The 20,232-nt window shown below is 43.9% G+C and overlaps 1 long non-coding RNA gene across 1 annotated transcript; it reads right to left on the bottom strand.

The window, feature by feature from the left end:
• Positions 1-12,222: 12,222 nt before the first annotated feature.
• Positions 12,223-19,585, bottom strand: Gm30059. The gene is made up of 3 exons (XR_378476.3): positions 19,276-19,585; positions 18,332-18,447; positions 12,223-13,240 (listed from the first exon to the last, which is right to left on the bottom strand). It is a non-coding gene; the product is annotated as a predicted gene, 30059 (long non-coding RNA).
• Positions 19,586-20,232: the final 647 nt, after the last annotated feature.

Genomic DNA, 20,232 nt, shown 5'->3' with positions numbered 1-20,232 from the left:
AGCTTGCATCTCTGAGTTCATCTATTCATTTGTTCACTCGTTCAACAAAAATTACATGTGCCATTCCAGACACTAAAATAAGCCAGATAAAAGGTTCTGCCTTCATGGAACGTATGAACCAATTAATGAGACTGAGGAATGATAATCTATCAATTAACAAATCTCTACCAAGTGGTGTGAAATCTGTCCTGTAAATAAAAATGAATCATATAATCATAAATTATAAATTATGGTGAAAAAAATAACAGTATCCAAGGAAGCCCTTTATAACTAGGCTTATCTAAGAGAAAGCTTGAATGAAGTGATGGTGAGCAACCATGGCCCTGTCTGAGGCTAGAATTTTCTAAATAGATAAAAGAATAATGACAAAGGATTTAGCTCATCGTGCTGGACAAAAGCAAGGTGGTCTCTGTGTCTGAGATAGAAAAGAGGCAGCAGTGCTGGGCGGTGGTGGCACACGCCTTTAATCCCAGAACTTGGGAGGCAGAGGCAGGCAGATTACTGAGTTTGAGGCCAGCCTGGTCTACAGAGTGAGTTCCAGGACAGCCAGGGCTGTACAGGGAAACCCTGTCTCAAAAAAAGAAAGAGAGAGAGGGAGAGGGAGAGGGAGAGGGAGAGGGAGAGGGAGAGGGAGAGGGAGAGGGAGAGGGAGAGGGAGAGGGAGAGGGAGAGGGAGAGGGAGAGGGAGAGGGAGAGGGAGAGGGAGAGGGAGGGAGGAAAGAAGGAAGGAAGAAAGCAAGCAAGGACGGAAGCAAGCAAGGAAGGAAGGAAAAGAAAAGAAAGGAAAGGAAAAGAAAGGAAGAGGAGAGGAGAGGAGAGGAGAGGAGAGGAGAGGAGAGAAGAGAAGAGAAGAGAAGAGAAGAGAAGAGAAGAGAAGAGAAGAGAAGAGAAGAGAAGAGAAGAGAAGAGAAGAGAGGCAGCAACTATTAAACAATGAGATGTGGCCTGATACAACACAGGTTCCTCTTAAAGATCACCCTGGATACCACATGGGAAAAGGCTTTAGACAAGGAGAATGGAGGCAGAGAGAGCAGTGGAGAGGTCCTTTAAAACGATGAAGCAAGGGAGGACAACATGACATGGTGTTCCACAAGCCTGAAGAGCAGAAAATGAATGTGTGTGTCCAGGTCTCCGGGCCCCCATTCTGGTCACCTCTACCCATTAAGGAGTAAACGCTGGGCATTTGGTAGACATCAGACGTAAAGGGAAACAGGTTGTCCTGCATTGTAATGGAGTCAGGGTGTCTTCAAACCAGAGTTCATTCTTAATGTTGAGTACATGAATTCTACAGCAGCCAAAAAAATCACAAAATGGAGTGGCTACAGATAGAAGTGCATTGTTGTTACATTTAACAGAGGGTAAAAACTCTAAATCAGAGACTGGAGAGATGGCTCAGTAGTTAAGCATACTTGATGTAAAGGACCTGGGTGCAGGTCCCAGCATCTACATGGTGGCTTACAGCACCATAACTCCAGTGTCAATAGTTCCTAGAACCTCTTTGACCTACTTAGGCACCAAGCACATGCATGGGTACACATACATACAGGCAGGCACAACACTCATACACATAAAATAAAAAGAATGTTTTAAAATTCTAAACCACGTTCTCTCTGGAAGACTCAGATAGGACCCTTCCCCTCTCTCTGTCCCTGCTTCTGGTGGCTGTCTGTGTCACATCTTTCTCTGCCTTTGTGATCCTATTCCCTAGTGTGTCTCTCTTCTCTTCTCTCTGACTTCCGTGTGTGTGTCTTACATGGACACTTACTGCTCATTGGACTTACTCACTGCTCACCCATTAATCTGAATGATCTCTTTATCCCAATATCCCTATGTTAATTACCAGGAAGACTTTTTCTAAATAAGATACCATTTGTAGGTTACTTTAGAGAGATGCCTCAGGCATCAAAAGGCTAGCTTCACAAACAACAAAGCAGAATAGCATTTATAGGTGGTAGAAATTGTGACATGGGTGTATGGAAGTGACCACCATTCAAGCCACTGAATTGCCTAACCCTAGGCAGGTCAGTTCCCCTCGGAGTGTCCCGGTTTCCTTCTCTAGTAAGTTATGTGAGAATTCTGTGTTCCGGTCTAGAGCTGTACTCTCCAATGCAGGCAACACTAGCCACACGTGGCTGGAGAGCATTTGAAATTTGATTAGTCTGAACTGATTGTTAAGAACAGTCACCCAAGTAACGATCCACCATGATTAGGTGAATCAGCACCCTAAATTTCAAGCATGTATAATGAAAATGAATGTAAAATAGCTCATAACGATCATTTTCATTGCATGCTGAAATTTTACATTTTTATATATTGATGAGTTCCAGTACTTTTATATAATCAAATTTCTCTCCAGAAGTAATTCAGTCTGATTGCTTTTATTTTTTGCAGTGTGGTTACTAGAAAATGTAAAACGGTATATGTGGATCACACCATATTTCCTTGCCCGGCTCTGTTCTAAAGAATGGATTAAGTTAATTTTAAAATGGATAAACTGGAAGCACCTCTATTCCATATGGCACCGACAGTGGATGCCTGACAGGAAGCTGAGGTATCCAACTTCAAACTTTTCCACTTAGTTGGCAATAAGTTGCTGCTGGCTGTCAACTGTAAGCTCTCCCAGGGCTTTAGCAGGAGGTTGGCTCCCCTTCACGTGTGCCTCTCCACTGGTTTCTTGGGCTTCACAGCGTGGTGGCCAACTCCAAGAGTCAGTTCTCCCAAGGACCTGAACTAGAGGACTACATTTTCCTGACATCTGACCTAGAATCCAGAATAGCAGCATCATTGATATAAATTGGTGGTCAAACAGCCACAGAACCCACATTCAAGGAAAGACTATTTCTCAGTGGAAAAGATTCAAAGAATTTAGAGGCCACATAGGAAGATTTGGAATGGTAAATTTTTACTGAATTAATAAATCTCAAATTCTCATTTGAAAACAAACTTGCAAATGTTAGGTGTCTTTTCAAGGTCTCCATAAAACTACCAACTACATTGAAAACTGGTATTAAGTACAACCACTCTGGAAATCAGTCTGGCGGTTCCTCAGAAAATTGGACATAGTACTACCGGAGGATCCAGCAATACCTCTCCTGGGCATATATCCAGAAGATGCCCCAACTGGTAAGAAGGACACATGCTCCACTATGTTCATAGCAACCTTATTTATAATAGCCAGAAGCTAGAAAGAACCTAGATGCCCCTCAACAGAGGAATGGATACAGAAAATGTGGTACATCTACACAATGGAGTACTACTCAGCTATTAAAAAGAATGAATTTATGAAATTCCTAGCCAAATGGATGGACCTGGAGGGCATCATCCTGAGTGAGGTAACACATTCACAAAGGAACTCACACAATATGTACTCACTGATAAGTGGATATTAGCCCAAAACCTAGGATGCCCAAGATATAAGATACAATTTCCTAAACACATGAAACTCAAGAAAAATGAAGACTGAAGTGTGGACACTATGCCCCTCCTTAGAAGTGGGAACAAAACACCCATGGAAGGAGTTACAGAGATAAAGTTTGGAGTTGAGATGAAAGGATGGACCATGTAGAGACTGCCATATCCAGGGATCCACCCCATAATCAGCATCCAAACGCTGACACCATTGCATACACTAACAAGATTTTATCGAAAGGACCCAGATGTAGCTGTCTCTTGTGAGACTATGCCGGGGCCTAGCAAACACAGAAGTGGGTGCTCACAATCAGCTAATGGATGGATCACAGGGCTCCCAATGGAGGAGCTAGAGATAGTACCCAAGGAGCTAAAGGGATCTGCAACCCTATAGGTGGAACAACATTATGAACTAACCAGTACCCCGGAGCTCTTGACTCTAGCTGCATATGTATCAAAAGATGGCCTAGTCGGCCATCACTGGAAAGAGAGGCCCATTGGACACGCAAACTTTATATGCCCCAGTACAGGGGAATGCCAGGGCCAAAAAGGGGAAGTGGGTGGGTAGGGAAGTGGGGGTGGGTGGGTATGGGGGACTTTTGGTATAGCATTGGAAATGTAAATGAGCTAAATACCTAATAAAAAATGGAAAAAAAGAAAAAAAAAAGAAAACTGGTATTAAGAGGCAATGATTCAAAGAGGAGAAGTAAATTAGAAAAGGCTGTTCCAGGGTTGGAAAGACAGTGGCTCTGTGGCTATGAGCTCTTCCAAAGGACCAAAACCTGGTTCCTAGAACTCTGGTCACTCACATCTGATTTTTTAACCCAGCTCCAGAGGATCTGATGCCCTCTTCTGGACTCTGAGGAAAATGCACTCATGTTACATTACACCTGTGCATAAATAAAAAGGAAAGAATTCGTTGAAAATAAAGCATTTCCCGTTTAGAAGGAAGAAGAGGGGGAAGATGAAGGAAGGGATGGAGGGAGGAGTCCACAATGACCAGATGGTGGTCTTAAGAGACACTAACTATAGTGCATGTAGTTAGTTAGTTAGCAAGCTAGCTAATTAGCTGGAGACATATGCAACAGTTACCATAAGACAACAGCTTTAAAAATGCTCAAAGAATGAAAGAAATGTGTGAATACAGCCAAGAAAACCACACATGAATAAAATGGACGTGTCAATAAAGAGGTAGGAAACCTAAAGTCAAGAACAAGAAATTCTAGGGTGGAAAGGTACCACAACTAAAACAGAAAATTCACTTAAAAGCTCAAAGATATAGTTGAGAAGGGAAAAAGAAAAATTTATAAGTTTCATATATGATGTTTGAAACTATTGCAGCTGAGAGACAAAGAGAAAAATTATTACATGAGACAGAGTCCATGGGGCCCATGTGACACCCTCAAGCAAGCTAACACGACATAGGTGGGAGTCTATGAAAGAGAGAGAAAAAAAGAAAATATTTAAGAAACCATTAAGCTGGGCAGTGGTGGCGCATGCCTTTAATCCTAGCACTCGGGAGGCAGAGGCAGGCAGATTTCTGAGTTCGAGGCCAGCCTGGTCTATAGAGTGAGTTCCAGGACAACCAGGGCTACATGAGAAACCCTGTCTCAAAAAAAGAAAAAAAGAAAAAAAAAAAGAAACCATTAAACACAACGACCAGAAACTTCCGGAGCTTGATGAAAGATGTAAGTATAAACATTGGAGAAGGAGGCTCCAGAGATGGCTCTGCGGTTAAGAGTGCTTACTGCTCTTGCAGAGGACCTAGGTTTAGTTCCCAGCACAAACATGGCAACTAACAAATCATCAGCAATGACAGTTCCATGATGTTTAATTCCTTCTTCTGACCTCTGTGTGTATTCCATACATAGTGCACAGATGTAATTGTAGGCAAAAAATACTCATATCCATAAGATAAAAATAAATACGTCTTTTTAAATATCCAATAAGCTCAACAAACTTTTCAACTTACCACACCAAGATTATAACCAAACCATCCAAAGACAAAAAGTGTAGGGCGAAACTCGGTCATAGAGCACTTGCCTGGTATGTGTCAAGCCTTAGCTCAGTCCCTAGTCCTGCAAAAATATATACTGCACACACACGCACACATACACACACACATGCACACATACACACACATACACACACACACATACACACACACACATACACACACATATACACACACATATACACACACATACACACACACACTCACACACACACACATACACACACACCACACACACACACACACACACATACACACACACACACACACACATACACACACACACACAGAGAGATGTAAAGAGACGCTCCTGAAAACAGAAAACCACACAGAGGCACTTCATCACATGTGAGGGGCCTTCCATGAAATGACGTGAGAAGTTCTCCTTAGAAATGATGAAGAGGAAAAAAATAGCTATCTGCTATAGTCAAAGTGTTGCAAGAAAAAATAATGGCAACCAAAAATGGTATAGCTATTAAAAAATAAAAAGTCCTTCAAAAGTAAAGAAGAAACTAAGACTAGCTCCGATATGAGCCAGCTAAGAGAGTTTGTCACTTTGAGACCTGCCCATTAGAAGCATCAAAGGGAGCCAAGAGGGACGCATCAAGAGGGAAGAGGGAAGGAAAGAAGGTTTCAGTAAGCATGAGCCTATGGGCAGTTATAAAAGCTAGTGTCCTTCGTGGTCTGTAACTCCACTTTCTTTTGTCCAGGCTACGTAAAAGACCAATGCACTATAAAAATTATTAGCTTACGTTTGGGGATGCACCATGTATAAAGATGTGATTTTTCTGACATCCATGTGTAAAAGATGTGAAAATGCCTGTGTAGGAGGGGAGTTTTTATGTGTTACTGAAGTTACATGGGTATAAATTCAAGTTAGAATAGTCTAACTCCAAAACACTAAATGTAATCTCCATGGTAACCACAAAGAAAATAATTATAGAATATACACAAAAGAAAATGAGAAAAGATTAAGATGTTTCACTACCAAGAGGAATAAGTCAGCTAAATACAAAAGAGGGCGGAAATACAGGAAGGAGCAGGAGAAACTGATGCAGTAGATAACAAGCCACAAAAGGACAAAAGCAAGTCCCTCCAGGCCAGCGATCACTTTACATGTAAATCCCTCAGATTGAAATACTGAGGGGGAAAAAAAAAAGAACAACAAGAAAAGGGAGCTGGAGAGATGGCTCAGTGGTTAAGAGCATTGACTGCTCCTCTGGAGGTCCTGAGTTCAAATCCCAGCAACCACTTGGTGGCTTACAACCATCCATAATGAGATTGAATGCCCTCTTCTGGAGGGTCTAAAGACAGCTACAGTGTACTTACATCTAATATATATATATATATATATATATATATATATATATTTTGACAGAATGGAGTTTGAAAAATGCATATGATCCAACTACATCCTGTATCCCATACTCATTTTACATCCAAAATGCAAGCCAATTAGAAGTGAGAAATGGTGAAAGCAGAGTTCGGGGGAGACGTCTGTACCACGTCCAGAGCAGTCTGGTTCATGGACGCTGGCGTGTGAAGGCAGCTCAAGTACCTGTTGGCCAATGAGTGGGTGAGAAAGGTGAGGTGTGTTCATACACTAGAATACCATTCCGCACGTAAAAGGAATAAAAACTCTAACACACGCTAGGCACTGAGGACGGTAACTGTTGGGAAGCTGTGGAAAGTGAAGTAAGCCAGTCACAGGCAGAGAAACACTTCGCTTACATGAGGTACTTAGAGCAGTCAGAATTGTAGGAAAAAAAAGTAGGGCCGAGCTTTCTGAGGCCTGGAGGTCAGGAGGTAGGACGGTATTTCATGGGTGTGACGTTTCCATTTACAAGATAAAGGGTCCTGAAGACTGCTAGAGTGGCCACACAACACAAACACAAAAAGATCACTGAGCAGCACACTTAAAATAGCTTCCATGGGGGATTTTATGCATATTCGTATTCTATTAGATGAATATAAACTGACCGCTTGTAGTGCGATAAGCCAGATTCTGTGCTATACACTTTATTTGCATTCACACCTCTGTAATAGTACTCATGATTCCTGCACTGGATACAGAATGAGGAAACTGAGTCAGGAAGACCTTTAGGAATCTCTCCAGAGTCCACAGTAGGTCTCATGACTCCATAACCAATGCTCCTAGCCATTCAAAGATGCTCTCCAATGTCCCGCAAAGGATAGCCAGCAACCTAACAGCGTGTTGTCCTCAGTCAAAGAAGCTCCTCCCTGCAGCAAGCAGCAGTAAAGGCGGAGATTCATAGCCAAGGAACTGGGGAGAACTGTCTATGGAGGGCTCAGGGAACAGAGCAGAAGGAAAGCAGAAAATGATGTGTGCACCAAACGCAAGGAAAGGGGCTGGGAAGTGCAGTTTTACCCATATGACATGGTATGACACTCATGAACTTACCACAGCTGTGGCTGGCTACATAGCACACACACACACTCGAGACTCAATAAACACTCATAGATTGGAGAGATGCTCACGGAGCCTCGTCCTGCCCAGGGGAGCTAATGATGAGCAAGGGCTGCTGAGATAGAAGAGGCATGGGCAGCTTCCACGGTGTAGCCACTGGTGAGTTACTGGTGCTCCCACAGATTGCTTCATGAGGTCACAAGTCAAAAGCAAAACAAAAGGGCATGGAAGTGTACTGGGACCTGGTGGAGGGAAGACATGGGTGGTGCTGATGTAGGTAGGGAGGATAAGGAACGTGGAAGCACGAGTGGAACCCGTATGTATTCATGCCCGTATGAAACTGATGGGGAATAAATCTTTTAAATCTTTTTGTTGTCATATAGCACACATGCAATATGGTGAAGTTAATTTTAAACATAAAGCAGGCTATGTTTTTAACATAAGTATAGAGCCATGCAGCTTCTACTATGTCATGATACAGAAAAATGCTAGCTGCCAAGAAAACACCCGTATAACCTTTCCCACCCCCACACTGAGCCTCTCTGACTCTTCGTCATTGCAGATTAGATTTTTAGTGACTTTTTAGAAATTGTGATATAACACGGAGAACATTAAATTTACTAGCTTAAGCTGTGGATGTAGCTCAGTAGAAGATTTTTAAACTCCAGAGAACACATTAGCACCCGCCTGAGACTTTTTCCCTTCAGGCTTTCAGAATCACCTGAGCCAAGCAAGTTACACTGAAAAGGTCTCTTGAGACCCAATGGGACTTGGTGCCATGTTAAAGCAATAGCAAGGTCACCAGGGAGACTCCCTTTGGGAAACAGGATGCTAAGGGCTGACTAGGCTTGATTGGGGAGCACTAGGCTTGATTGGGGAGCACCCTCCACTGCCCTTTCCTCCCTCGAAACTGACTGCAAAGGCTTAGAAATGCCTTCTGCACAGACAGATAGACTTGAAGGCCAGACAGCATGCCATAACCTCCCACACTTGGCATTCCTCTGGGAGAAGGAGGCACTCGCCTTGAGTGAAAAATTAACAGGGTGCCAAGAAATCAATAAGCAAGATAAATAATGTTTCAATGCAATATTTTTAAAAAACAGAGCTATTGCCAAAAAAGAGAAAACTCCACGGAGGGAAGCAGCAACTTTTTAAGTAACGATTGGATCTGGTGGCTTAGACGAGATCGGGTTAGAGCGAGGTGAATAAAGCCAGGTCATGCAAGTGCAGAGTGGGTCCCCAGAGATACTGTTATGACTAAGTGAGCAAATGTGTGCAGTGTATTTAGAACATGCCATCATCACCACTATCACCAACACTGTGGCTGCAAACACCATCAGCACCAACTATCCCCATCTCTATTACCACCATCATCACCGCCATTACTGTCAACATCATCATCACCAGCACCAGCATCAGCACCACCACCATCACCTCTGTCACCATTGTCATCATCACTACATTACCATCACCATTATTTTTCTAGTACCATCCCTAGGAACAATCCTAGCGCCACTCTTACTACTGTTCCTACTGCCACTGCTGCTTTTGCTGTAAGACAGGTTGGGCATGGTGGCCAGTGCTTGGGAGGCAGAAGCAAGTCAACCCCTGAGTTCAAGGTCAGCATGATCTACATAGTGTACCACAGGACAGCCAGCTCAGGGAGAGAGAGGGGAGGGGAGGGGGAGAGGGAAAGGGATGGGAGAAAGGGAAAAGAAGAGGGGCAGAGGGAGAGGGGAGAGACAGAGACAGAGACTGGGATCTGTTTTATCACAGACTTGGGATCTCCAGGTTTCATCTCTGCCTCTAAGTCTTTTCTGATTCCTAGAGTTCAAGTCCAGAGCCCCTCACCTTTCATTCTCAGTCATCCTGAACTGACATGACGTACCCACACCGTTCCACGTTTATTGGTCACTTGTAAATTGTCTTGAGAGATACTGTAACAAAGTCCTGTAGACTTCCTGGCTTTAAATAACAGGAGCATACATCTCAGAGCACTGGAGGCTGTAAAGCCTAAGATCAGAGTGTCATAGATCATGTTCTGGGGAGAGCTGCATATACCCTGACAGGTCACACTCCCTTCCCACCAGCTCTCACTGAGAGCAACGCTCTGATGTCCTTCTTTCTCCTTGTGTGAGGACACTAAACTACGGCACAGGAGTGAGAAGGAGGCACACAGTCAACTTCATCTAAACCTTATTACTTATCAACTGCTTCAACTCTGACCATCATATCTTTGGAGGTTGAACTTCAAGGAGACACGTTCAGACCACATCCTCCATCTCTCTAGGCAGGCTAGGATTTCTCTAAGGTCAAAAGTGGTTCTGTCTTGCTTGCTGGTTTATCCTGCTCTGCCCAGTCTGACACATACATCCCCACCACTGAAATTGTGTTCATTGTCTTAGATCGATGCAAATCTGCATCCAGAACTCTCTCCCTCTTTGACAGAATTTCACTAGGTTGGCGGAAGAGAGAGGAGGCAACCTTTTTCATACCCATCAATTCTCCTATTTAGTCTGAAATCATACAACTATTATTATGGAGCTGGGGGGATGGCTTGGTGGTTAAGAGCACTGGTCCACTTCCAGAGGGCCCAGATTCCATTAGCAGAACCTATAAGGTGGCTCACAATAACTGTTTTTAAATCCAGTCTTAGGGAATCCAACACCTTCATCTGGCCCCCATGAGCACCAACCATGGACGTGGTACACAGACATGCAAACAGGCAAAACACCCATACACATAAATATCAAAAATGATAGTAAGAGTTACTTTCATTCTCAACTTCCACGCATTAGTTCATTTGGCATTGCTATTAATCTTATAATAGGTAATAGTGTTATACTTCTGTATTAAATTATATAAGTGAGACAGAGAGGAGTTAGGGTGTTCACTGGGTCACCCAACTACTAGAGTAGACGTGCTAAGCCTAACCCTTCAGTCTGTATCAAGGCTATGCCTCTGAGCATTGAATGAGCCTGGGATTCCCAGGCTACCCTGTCATCCACATTTGCTAGAGGTGGTGGCTCCAATTCCTTCCCTGAGACACCCCCCCCCCGAGCCACCAACCCCCACATACACATGCCAAGCAATCTTCATTTACTCTCGGTTTTTAATGAATTATCAGCAATAATGAGAACATATGGAGAACAGAAAATCAATTTTTCTCATTTCCCTAAGAGGCCACCCAATCCCTCCAGGTTAAAAAGGAAATCTTTTAACACAGCATCTCTTTCTGCCCTAGGATTTTTTTTTCTTTTTTAATTCTTGGCTAGTGGGTTTAATCTGTAGCTGGCCAAGCCAAATGTCCATCCTTAAAACTGTGCTTTCAGATGATGTGTGGCTGGCAAGGGAGGGGGTGTCAACGAGCAATGATAGTGCCAAGTGTAGGCACAGAAGCAGCTACTCAGAGGAGCATTTGGTGCACAGAAAATGTATCAGTGCGTTTCAGGCTCAGGTAGGTTTAATAAGCTTTTAAAGAAGGAGGTGTCAGTGCATTAATATAGCACCTGTTCTCCCACTGCCCTGGGTTCTCAGACAATGGGCAGAACAGAACGCTATATTCTTGTGGAAGTAATAGCTTTTCACTCCACTTTCATTTTTAGAATACTTAATGCGTTCACGTTTTCAAAAGTCAAAATGAAATTAAAAGATCATTAGGAAATATAACTTCCAGCCCTGCCCCTCTCACCACCGCCTTAAAAGTAAACACATCGCCAGGTGGTGGTGGTATACATTCTTAATCCCAGCACTCCAGAGACAGAGGCAGGTGGATCTCTGAGTTCAAGGCCAGCCAGGCCTACAGAGTGAGTTCCAGGTCAGCTAGGGCTACACAGAGAAACCCTGTCCCAAAAGCAAATTCCATATGGTTGTTCTCTCGTTGGTTTATTATCCACCTCGCTGTATTCCCTTGATTAAGTTTACTCACTGGAATAAGAGGTAACAGGAATGTATGCTTCTTGTCTCTCCCTTCCTCATGCAGGAGATCCCCAGCATGAACGACACTCTGCACTTCATTTTCTCACTTCTCTTGCTGGAGCTCCTTCCACATTAAAGCACCGAGGTTTCCATCCAACGCTGCAGCACTGTCCTGCTCCAGAGAAGGGAATGCTAGTTCTAAGCAGCCTGGCTCTCTCCCTCGGCAGCCACTAATTGCCAATAGTTATTCACTTAGAGGTGAGGCCTTCTGAGACTCCCCCTATCCACACTGGGATTCAGTTGGTGGTGCTATTTTACAGGTTTCATTTAAGCAATCCTGTCGTGGAGATTTCATGGGTACAGCTTCGCTCCTACACTGTGTTTGGATGTGGGTTTCTTGCTACCCTACCTTCACTTCTGTTGCTGTGATAAAATACATGACAAAGGCAACTTGGGGGAGAAAGGATTTACTGTTTCCATGATACCATGTTACAGCCTATCACAGCAAAAAGCCAAGGCAGCAGGAACTAAAAACAGCTTGTTAAATCACATCCACAATCAAGGAAAGAGAAAAATGAATATGCATGCATACACACACACTGGCTGCTTGACTCAGTTTCCCCAGTCTTTTAAAATTCAGAACCCAAACTCAGGTAATGATACTGCTCTCAGTGGACTAGGTAGGTTTTCCCACATCAACCAAAGTAATGCAGACACCCCTATAGACATTCTGTAGGCAAGCATATCTATCAACCCCTCATCTATCACTCTTCCCAGGTTATTCTAGATTGGGTCAGGTTGACAATTAAAAAATGAACTACCACACTCATTGAACCTAAGCTCACCAGTCAGTTAGACTGCTTGGCCAACCAGCCCAGGGGATTCTCCTGTCTCTGCCTCTCCAGCACTGGGATTACAAGACGTCCTGTTCATGGGAAGTGGGGATTGAACTCAGGTCCGTGTGCTTATATGGTAAGCACTTAATCAACTGAGCCATTTCCCTAGCCCCTAAACAGTCTTTCTGGGTAAATAGTTGAGTTCTTTCTTAACTTTTGACACCACAAATAATGCTACACCCAGTGACCTTGCATATACACTATTTCTCCCCTGCACAGCACCTCTGCAACATAAATCCCCATACCTATGGATTATAGGTCAAGAAGCTAAGCATGTGTTCAAAGGTGATCCACGTTGGTAATGTGCCATCTCCAGGGCTACAATCTTTCATAGTCACCTATCAAAATTGCCCCACCTGATAAGTGATAAATGGTGTTTCCATGTAATTTCATTTTCATTTACCTTATTATGAATGAGGCTGATCATCCCTCCATAAAAATAGTGTTTAAAATACTTAGTGTGAGTGACAGAAGCTCATTAGGGTAATTCAAACAAATGAAGGAGGAAATCACTGTAGGAATTACAGAGGTGTCTCGTGAAGCCAAGAGCAACCAGTCAGCTTCCTGTCCCAAGATCTAGACAATAGAAAAATTTTAATTAGATTTCTCCCTTCCTTCTCCCTTTCTTCACCCCCTCCCTCATCCACCTTCATCCCCTCTCTCCTCCACCTTTGTCCCCTTCCTCCTCCACCTTCATTCCCTTCCTCCTCAACCTTCATCCCTTCCCTCCTCCACCTCTATCTCTGTATGTGTCTCAGTCACTTCCTCTCCCCCTAGCCTCCATTTGTGAAATCCTTTCTTGAGAACAAGCAAGCCTCTAGCAATGGCCTCTCCACATTCTCCATCACACTTGGTGTTCTTCCTGTCCCCACATGTGCTACCACATACTCAGGATTCCAAACATGCAGAGAGAAACTCTGGTTGGTTTATTGTTCTTGCACAGTGCAGCATCCCTCTCACAGCCACAGGTAAGGAGAAAAAAGAGAGACGGAAAATGCAGTTATTCAGAGCTACCTAGAACAGATGACAATTACAGACCCATTAGATGATAGATAGATAGATAGATAGATAGATAGATAGATACATACATACATACATACATACATACATACATACATACACGTATACATACATAGATACAAAGATAGATAGATGATAGATAGAAAGATAGATAGATAGATGATACATACATACACACAGATAGATAGATAGATAGATAGATAGATAGATAGATAGATAGATAGATAGATAGACACTGTTGTCACTTCTCTAATATTTTTTTCCAAAAGAGAGAGAGAGAGAGAGAGAGAGAGAGAGAGAGCTTGCTTTTGCCAGAAGAGTGGCTATTTCTCCGCATAATCCCAGTGCCTTCCACTAAGGTTTAGAAGCCGACCTAGGATTCAGTTCTAGCTAAGGATACACAGGGAAACATTCTATCAGCTAAAATCTACCTGGTAGTGTCAAAACTCTCTTTTACTTTGTATTGTTGCATCTGGGTGTGATCCAACACCCTAGTTTTTGTAACCTACTGAATCACTCTCAAACTTCATGACCATACAAGAGTATTTGCTATTTTGTGTGACTTTAGGTTGGCCAAATGCTACTTTTGACCCAGTATGTGTGACAATTGCTATTTGGTCCCAGTGACCAAAACAAATCAGTGCCTAAGCCTTGCCTTGGACATATGTTTCATTACTAAAACTGCTCTAGTGATCTTTGCAGTGAGTGCCAATGACACCTAAAACTCTAGTGTCTTGGGACCACTACAGGCAAGGCCTTTGACAGGATGAAAAGATGAAACAGACTCTCCATGACAACACTGAGCCAGGGTCCTTTGAGAGATGTCATCACAGAAGTTCTTAGTAAGTGGCATGATTCATTTTCACTTCTGCTTAAGATGTTTGGGTTGGTGTTGCATTGGTTGGTTTATTTGGATTTTTTCTGCACATTAACAGAGACATTTAAGGAGACGTCAGGCCAACGCCATCCCACCCTGAATGCACCTGCTCTTGTCTGCAGGGGAAGGCAGTTCCAGGCATTAAGGCTCACCCACTGCCAGATATCCTCAATTGACTGGATATTTTTAAATTTTCTGTAAAGAGGCCGTGTATCATTGTATCCTATTATGAGCCAACTAAGAGGGGCAATGACCCAAAATTTAAATGCAAACTCAAGCATTCTTAATATTTCATGAAGTCTAAAAGATGAGAAGCAAAGCCTTGGAAGAATGAAGGAAATGGGGTGTGGAATTGTTCAATAGATGCCAAGTTATAATTAAGTAAATAGAAATAGCTGTGAGGGCCATAGAGATGAGACAGGATAGTGAGAAGAGGACTACAATTACAGTGCATTTGTGTGTATGTCTGTGTGTCTGTATGTGTCAGAATGTGTCTGTGTGTGCCTGTGTGTGCTTGTGACTGTGTGTATCTATATGTGTCTGTGTGTTTATATGTCTCTGTGTGTCTGTGTATCAGTGTGTGTCTGTGTGTCAATGTGTATCTGTGTCTCTGTGTCTCTGTGTATCTGTGTGTGTCTATGTGTGCCTATGTGTATGTGTGTCTGTGTGTCTCTGTGTGCCTGTGTGTATCTATGTGTATCTGTGTGTATACAAGTGTATCTCTATGTGTAACTGTGTGTCTATGCCTATGTGTGTGTCTCTTTGTATGTGTGCCTATGTGTATCTGTGTGTATGTGTATATCTCTATGTGTAACTGTGTATGCTTATGTGTGTGGGTCTGTATATGTGTGCATACTATAAAAACATAAATAAATGGTAACTTGGTTATGATATTAAAAATAAAAAGGTTCTGGTGTTCTGTTACATAGGTAGGTGGCTATAATATCATCGTTTAAGATTTGCTTGAGAGGGGGATCTGTGATGGCTAATCTTATCAACTTTGATTGGCTCGAGAAGCATCTAGATTAGTGGAGCTCACCTCTGAGTGAGTCTGTGGGTGCCTCCAAAGCTAATTCACAGCATGGGAGTTCTGATCTAAAGAATGGACTTAAACCCTAAAGAGATTCATAATAGGATGACATCTTTGGGAGGCTGGAAAAGGTAGAAAACCTGAGCTGATCAGGGGAAGAAGCTCACTGGTGCTGGTGCCTGTCCTTGGCACATCTTACCCTGCCGCCCTCCTGTGCTCCCCTTCTCTGCTTCCTGGACACCATGCTGTGAAGAGCCCTGCTCTGCCACCATCTCTCAGCACGTAGACTCACCTCCCAACCCTGTGAGCTAAGATGTCTTTCCTCCAAAGGTGTTATTCACATCATGTTACATCAAGGAAAGACTCATAGCACAGATATGGGAACTGTGATATGTGAGTGTCTAATCACACAGACAGGCTCTGTGTGTGTTCACACTGAACTGAGCACTGTGCAGCGTGTGTGTGTGTGTGTGTGTGTGTGTGTGTGTGTGTGTGTGTCTGTGTGTGTGTGTGTGTGTCTGTGTCTGTGTCTGTGTCTGTGTCTGTGTCTGTGTCTGTGTCTGTGTGTGTTCATCACACTGTAGACCCATAAATGTGGACTGTCATTTTGGCATCAACAAAAAAAAATCAAAATATCCTTAAATATAGTTTTGGAGTTTGGAATTTAAGCACAGAAATAATGTACAAAATTCAGAGGGCATGAAAAATAGAGATGTAAGCTCCAGGTAGTGGCATGACTTGTCTGCTGGTAAAGAAAAAATCAGGGTCTTTGGTGTGTAGCAGACATTACCCAGGGTTGAAATCCTGAAAGACATCTGAGATAGATAACTTATGACTGCTAGGAAGAAAGGGCTTTATTTAACGTCAGCTGTGATGAAGAGAATAAGCAAGAACAGGGAAGGCTAAAGGAGACTGTAACGTGTGGTCACCTAGGAAGAGCAGTTTCAGTGACATGAATTTAGAGAAGAAAAATTCTGATGGTGAAGAAGAAGAAGGGGAGCAAATATGGAGACAAAGTGTGGAACAGAGACTGAGGAAAGGCCATCCAGAGACTGCCCCACCTGGGGATCCATTCCATACACAGTCACCAAACCCAGACACTATTGTGGATGCCAAGAAGTGCTTGCAAACAGGAGCCTGATATAGCTGTCTCCTGAGAGGTTCTACCAGTGCCTGAAAAATACAGAGGTGGATGCTCTCAGCCATCCATTGGACTGAGCACAGGGTTCCCAATGGATGAGTTAGAGAAAGGCCTGAAGGAGCTGAAGGGGTTTGCAGACCATAGGAAGAACAACAATATCAACCAACCAGAGCTCCCAGAGCTCCCAGGGACTAAGCCACCAACCAAGGAGTACACATGGAGGGACCCATGGCTCCAGACATTCATGTAGCAGAAGATGGCCTTGTCAGGCATCAATGGTGGAGAGACCCTTGGTCCTGTGAAGGCTCAATGGGTGCCCCAGTGTAGAGGAATTTGAGGGAGAGGAAGCAGGGGTGGGTGGGGGCAGGGGAACACTCTCATAGAAGCAGGGGGAGGGGGAGGGGATAGGGGGTTTCTGGGGGGGACCAGGAGAGGGGATAACATTTGAAATGTAAATAAAGAAAATATCCAATAGAAAAAAAATTTTTAAAAGAAGGAGGAGGAGGTAGAAGAGGTGGCGGAGGAAGAGAAGAAGAGGAGGAAGAAAAAGAAAGGAGGAGGAGGAAGGAGAAGTGGAGGAGGGAGGAGAGGAAGGAAGGGGAGCAGGAAGGGGAGGGGGAGGGTTACTTTCTGTCCATCTCCAAGCCCTGATCTGCCAGGTGAACAAACCCCACCAGCATAGCCACTAGCCACCCTTGCCTCCAGGCCTTCTCTGCCACAGTAGACTGTATCCTTTCAAATTCTGAACCAAAACCAACACTTTTTCCTTTCAGTTACCTAGTCATGTGTTTGGTCATAACAATGAGAAAAAGCAACTCAATCAATAAATCTAATCAATCAATCAATCAATCAATCAATCAATAAACCTAAATAGGAGCCAAGTATAGTGGTACATGCACCTAATCCCAGCACTCAGTAGACCAAGGCAGGAAGACTGTGAGTTCAAGAATATGATAAGCTACTTAGTTTTTGGCCAGTACAGGCTACGCAACAAAAGCCAACCTCAAAAAATATAAATAAACTAAATGGTCTCTGTGTAGACCCAATAGTTATACTCTTGGATAAACATCCTCAAATAAATGAAGTCTTCTGTTTACACAAGATCCCACACATAATAATTCACAGCGGCTTTTTTTGTAATAGCCATAAAATCACTGTGCAGCCCAGGCTGGCTTCATATCTGAGAGCCTCCTGATCAGGATATATCCTGTGCCTCATAGATATAAATGAATAGACAAATAAGGAGGAAGAGGTGAAACGTAGAAAACCAACCGCTGGAATGAGGTTTCAGGGGAGAAGAGAGAAGATAAACAAAGCAGGAGGTGGCCAATGGGAAGGTGGGAGTGATGGGAATCAGAAGAGAACAGATGACCGTGTGAAAGAGGTGCAAAGACACAAAGTGGGTCGCAGCTGGAACCTCCCAAGCCCACGTTTTCCACAGGAAGCCACTGTAGGTAAAGGCCAGCCCAGCATGTGGCCAGAAGCCAACAGAGGAGACTCTTCATAGTCAGTAAGATGCCTGAGCTGTCATTGGGACCCATGGAAAGCTATTCAGAAGGACATGAAAACCTCCAGGACAGAGAGAACAGGGAGAAATACCCTCACTGGAGATCCACGTTTGAGCTAAGGTAAAGTGATGGCTTGAATCTGGACCGTGGTCCCCACTTGCTGATGCTGTTTGGGAGGCCGTGGGATCTTCAGGAGGTGGAGTCCAGCTGAAAAAGTGAGTCACAAGGGTTAGGCCTGTCTGCAATCATGAGGAGAGCCACCACTTTGTCTCCTGGCCCCTCAGACTAAGCTGATCCACCAAACCTTTTCTACTCTAATGGGCTGAAATCACTAGGAAATGTGAGCCAAATATTTTCTCCTTTAAGCTCCTTCTATCACATCTTTATAGTCATAACGATAGAAATGGAATTGCTACAGTGAGGCTCTGGGGTTGGCTTCCGGTGTCACAAAAAGACATCACACACACACACACACACACACACACACACACACACACACACACACCTCACTATGTCTTAAGTAAGTTGATTGTTTTGTGTTGAATCACATGCACAACTATCCTCTGCCCCAAGCACTGCAAGCAAGCCTCATGCCACAGGTTGGACTTGGCTGCTACATCACTATGGTAACATTTACACACTTTGAATGCATATGGAGGGATGCATATGACCAAGCCCCATCTGTCCCTGCTTCCTAGATCTCTAGACCCTTCCTGGCTTCTGGATTCCAAGATACAACTCAGCTCAGCAGACTTTACTGTTAATTGTTTTTACCCCGAGTCATCTTACTGGCCCCTACTTTATAACTGAATATCCTTTTGCTCCAGGGTTCTCCAGAATCTATTTCTTAATCAGAGTGTCCTGAAGAGATTCGCATGGGCCCTGTGCGCATACTGCCATGGGATGGATTTGGCTGCTGTGGATATGTCCAGTCCTAGAAGTCACATTTTAGAAAGGCCCCTGAAAGAAGCATGCAGTGCTAGAGGCCTCTATCTCCACCCAAGGAAAAGCATAACTATACTGTAGGTTACTTACCAAAAGGCTTTGCAGTTCTTTGTAAGGAAGACCATCCTGTGAGCCAGGGATGCTTAGCAGTCTGAGGGAGCAGATGAAGGGAAAGCCCAGACGTGCTGGTGCCATTGACTGTGCTTCTCTGAAAGCTGTACCACAAATGGGGGCTCCAAGCTCTCATCCTCTGGAAGCCACCAGCCAGCTCCGAGAGCTGGGGCTTCTCCTTTTCTTGAGCTAATTCCAACCGCCTAGAGCTGCCATTGTGGGACCCCGACTTAGAGCATTTCTCCCTGGAAGGTAAAGCCCCTGGACGTTCCCCAAGCTTGTTTTCCCTGATCTCTAAAAATGCAGCCAGAAAGAAGCTCTTTGTTCTCTATAGCCAGCAAAAAGCTTTTTTGTTTCTATACTGTACAACCAGAGATGCCTGCTTTCCTGTGCTGAGGACACGGAGATAAAAATTCAGAAAGAACTCACTCCCCACTCCTGCCTTTCACCAAGGACACCTGGAAGAGAAGAACTCTCTTCCCAACTCCTCCCAACTCCTCAGCTAGCTGTTAAAAGCCCCCTACTGTCACCGCTCCGGGTCAAACTTCCTGCCCTGCACGGCAGAGGGACTTCGTCCTCAGCTAGCTGATAATAAAACCTCCTGCAGTTTGCATCAGGTGTGGTTTTCTCTCGGGTCACTGGAGTGCTGGCCAGCTCATCCCGGGACTTGAGTGGAGGCCCATCATCAGTCTACACTGTGTGCTGTGTGAGGACCCTCCACCCACTATGAAACAGTTCTGTCTTCCTTTCTCCTAGAAAGTCCACAGGCAAATCCTTTAAAAAAAAATCTCAGTGCTATGGTAATGAATCCTTGTAACTGGCCTTTTGTTTTGACTTTCTCCAGACTCTCATTGGCTTTATGAAAGTATCATATAGCCCCCTCTCTTATTTATGTGGTGTGTGTGTGTGTGTGTGTGTGTGTGTGTGTGTGTGTGT

Source organism: Mus musculus, chromosome 7 (genome assembly GCF_000001635.26).
Source record: "Mus musculus strain C57BL/6J chromosome 7, GRCm38.p6 C57BL/6J".
NCBI lineage: Eukaryota > Metazoa > Chordata > Mammalia > Rodentia > Muridae > Mus > Mus musculus.
The sequence above is the reverse complement of the archived record's forward strand: the minus strand, read 5'-3'. Positions and strand labels throughout refer to the sequence as shown.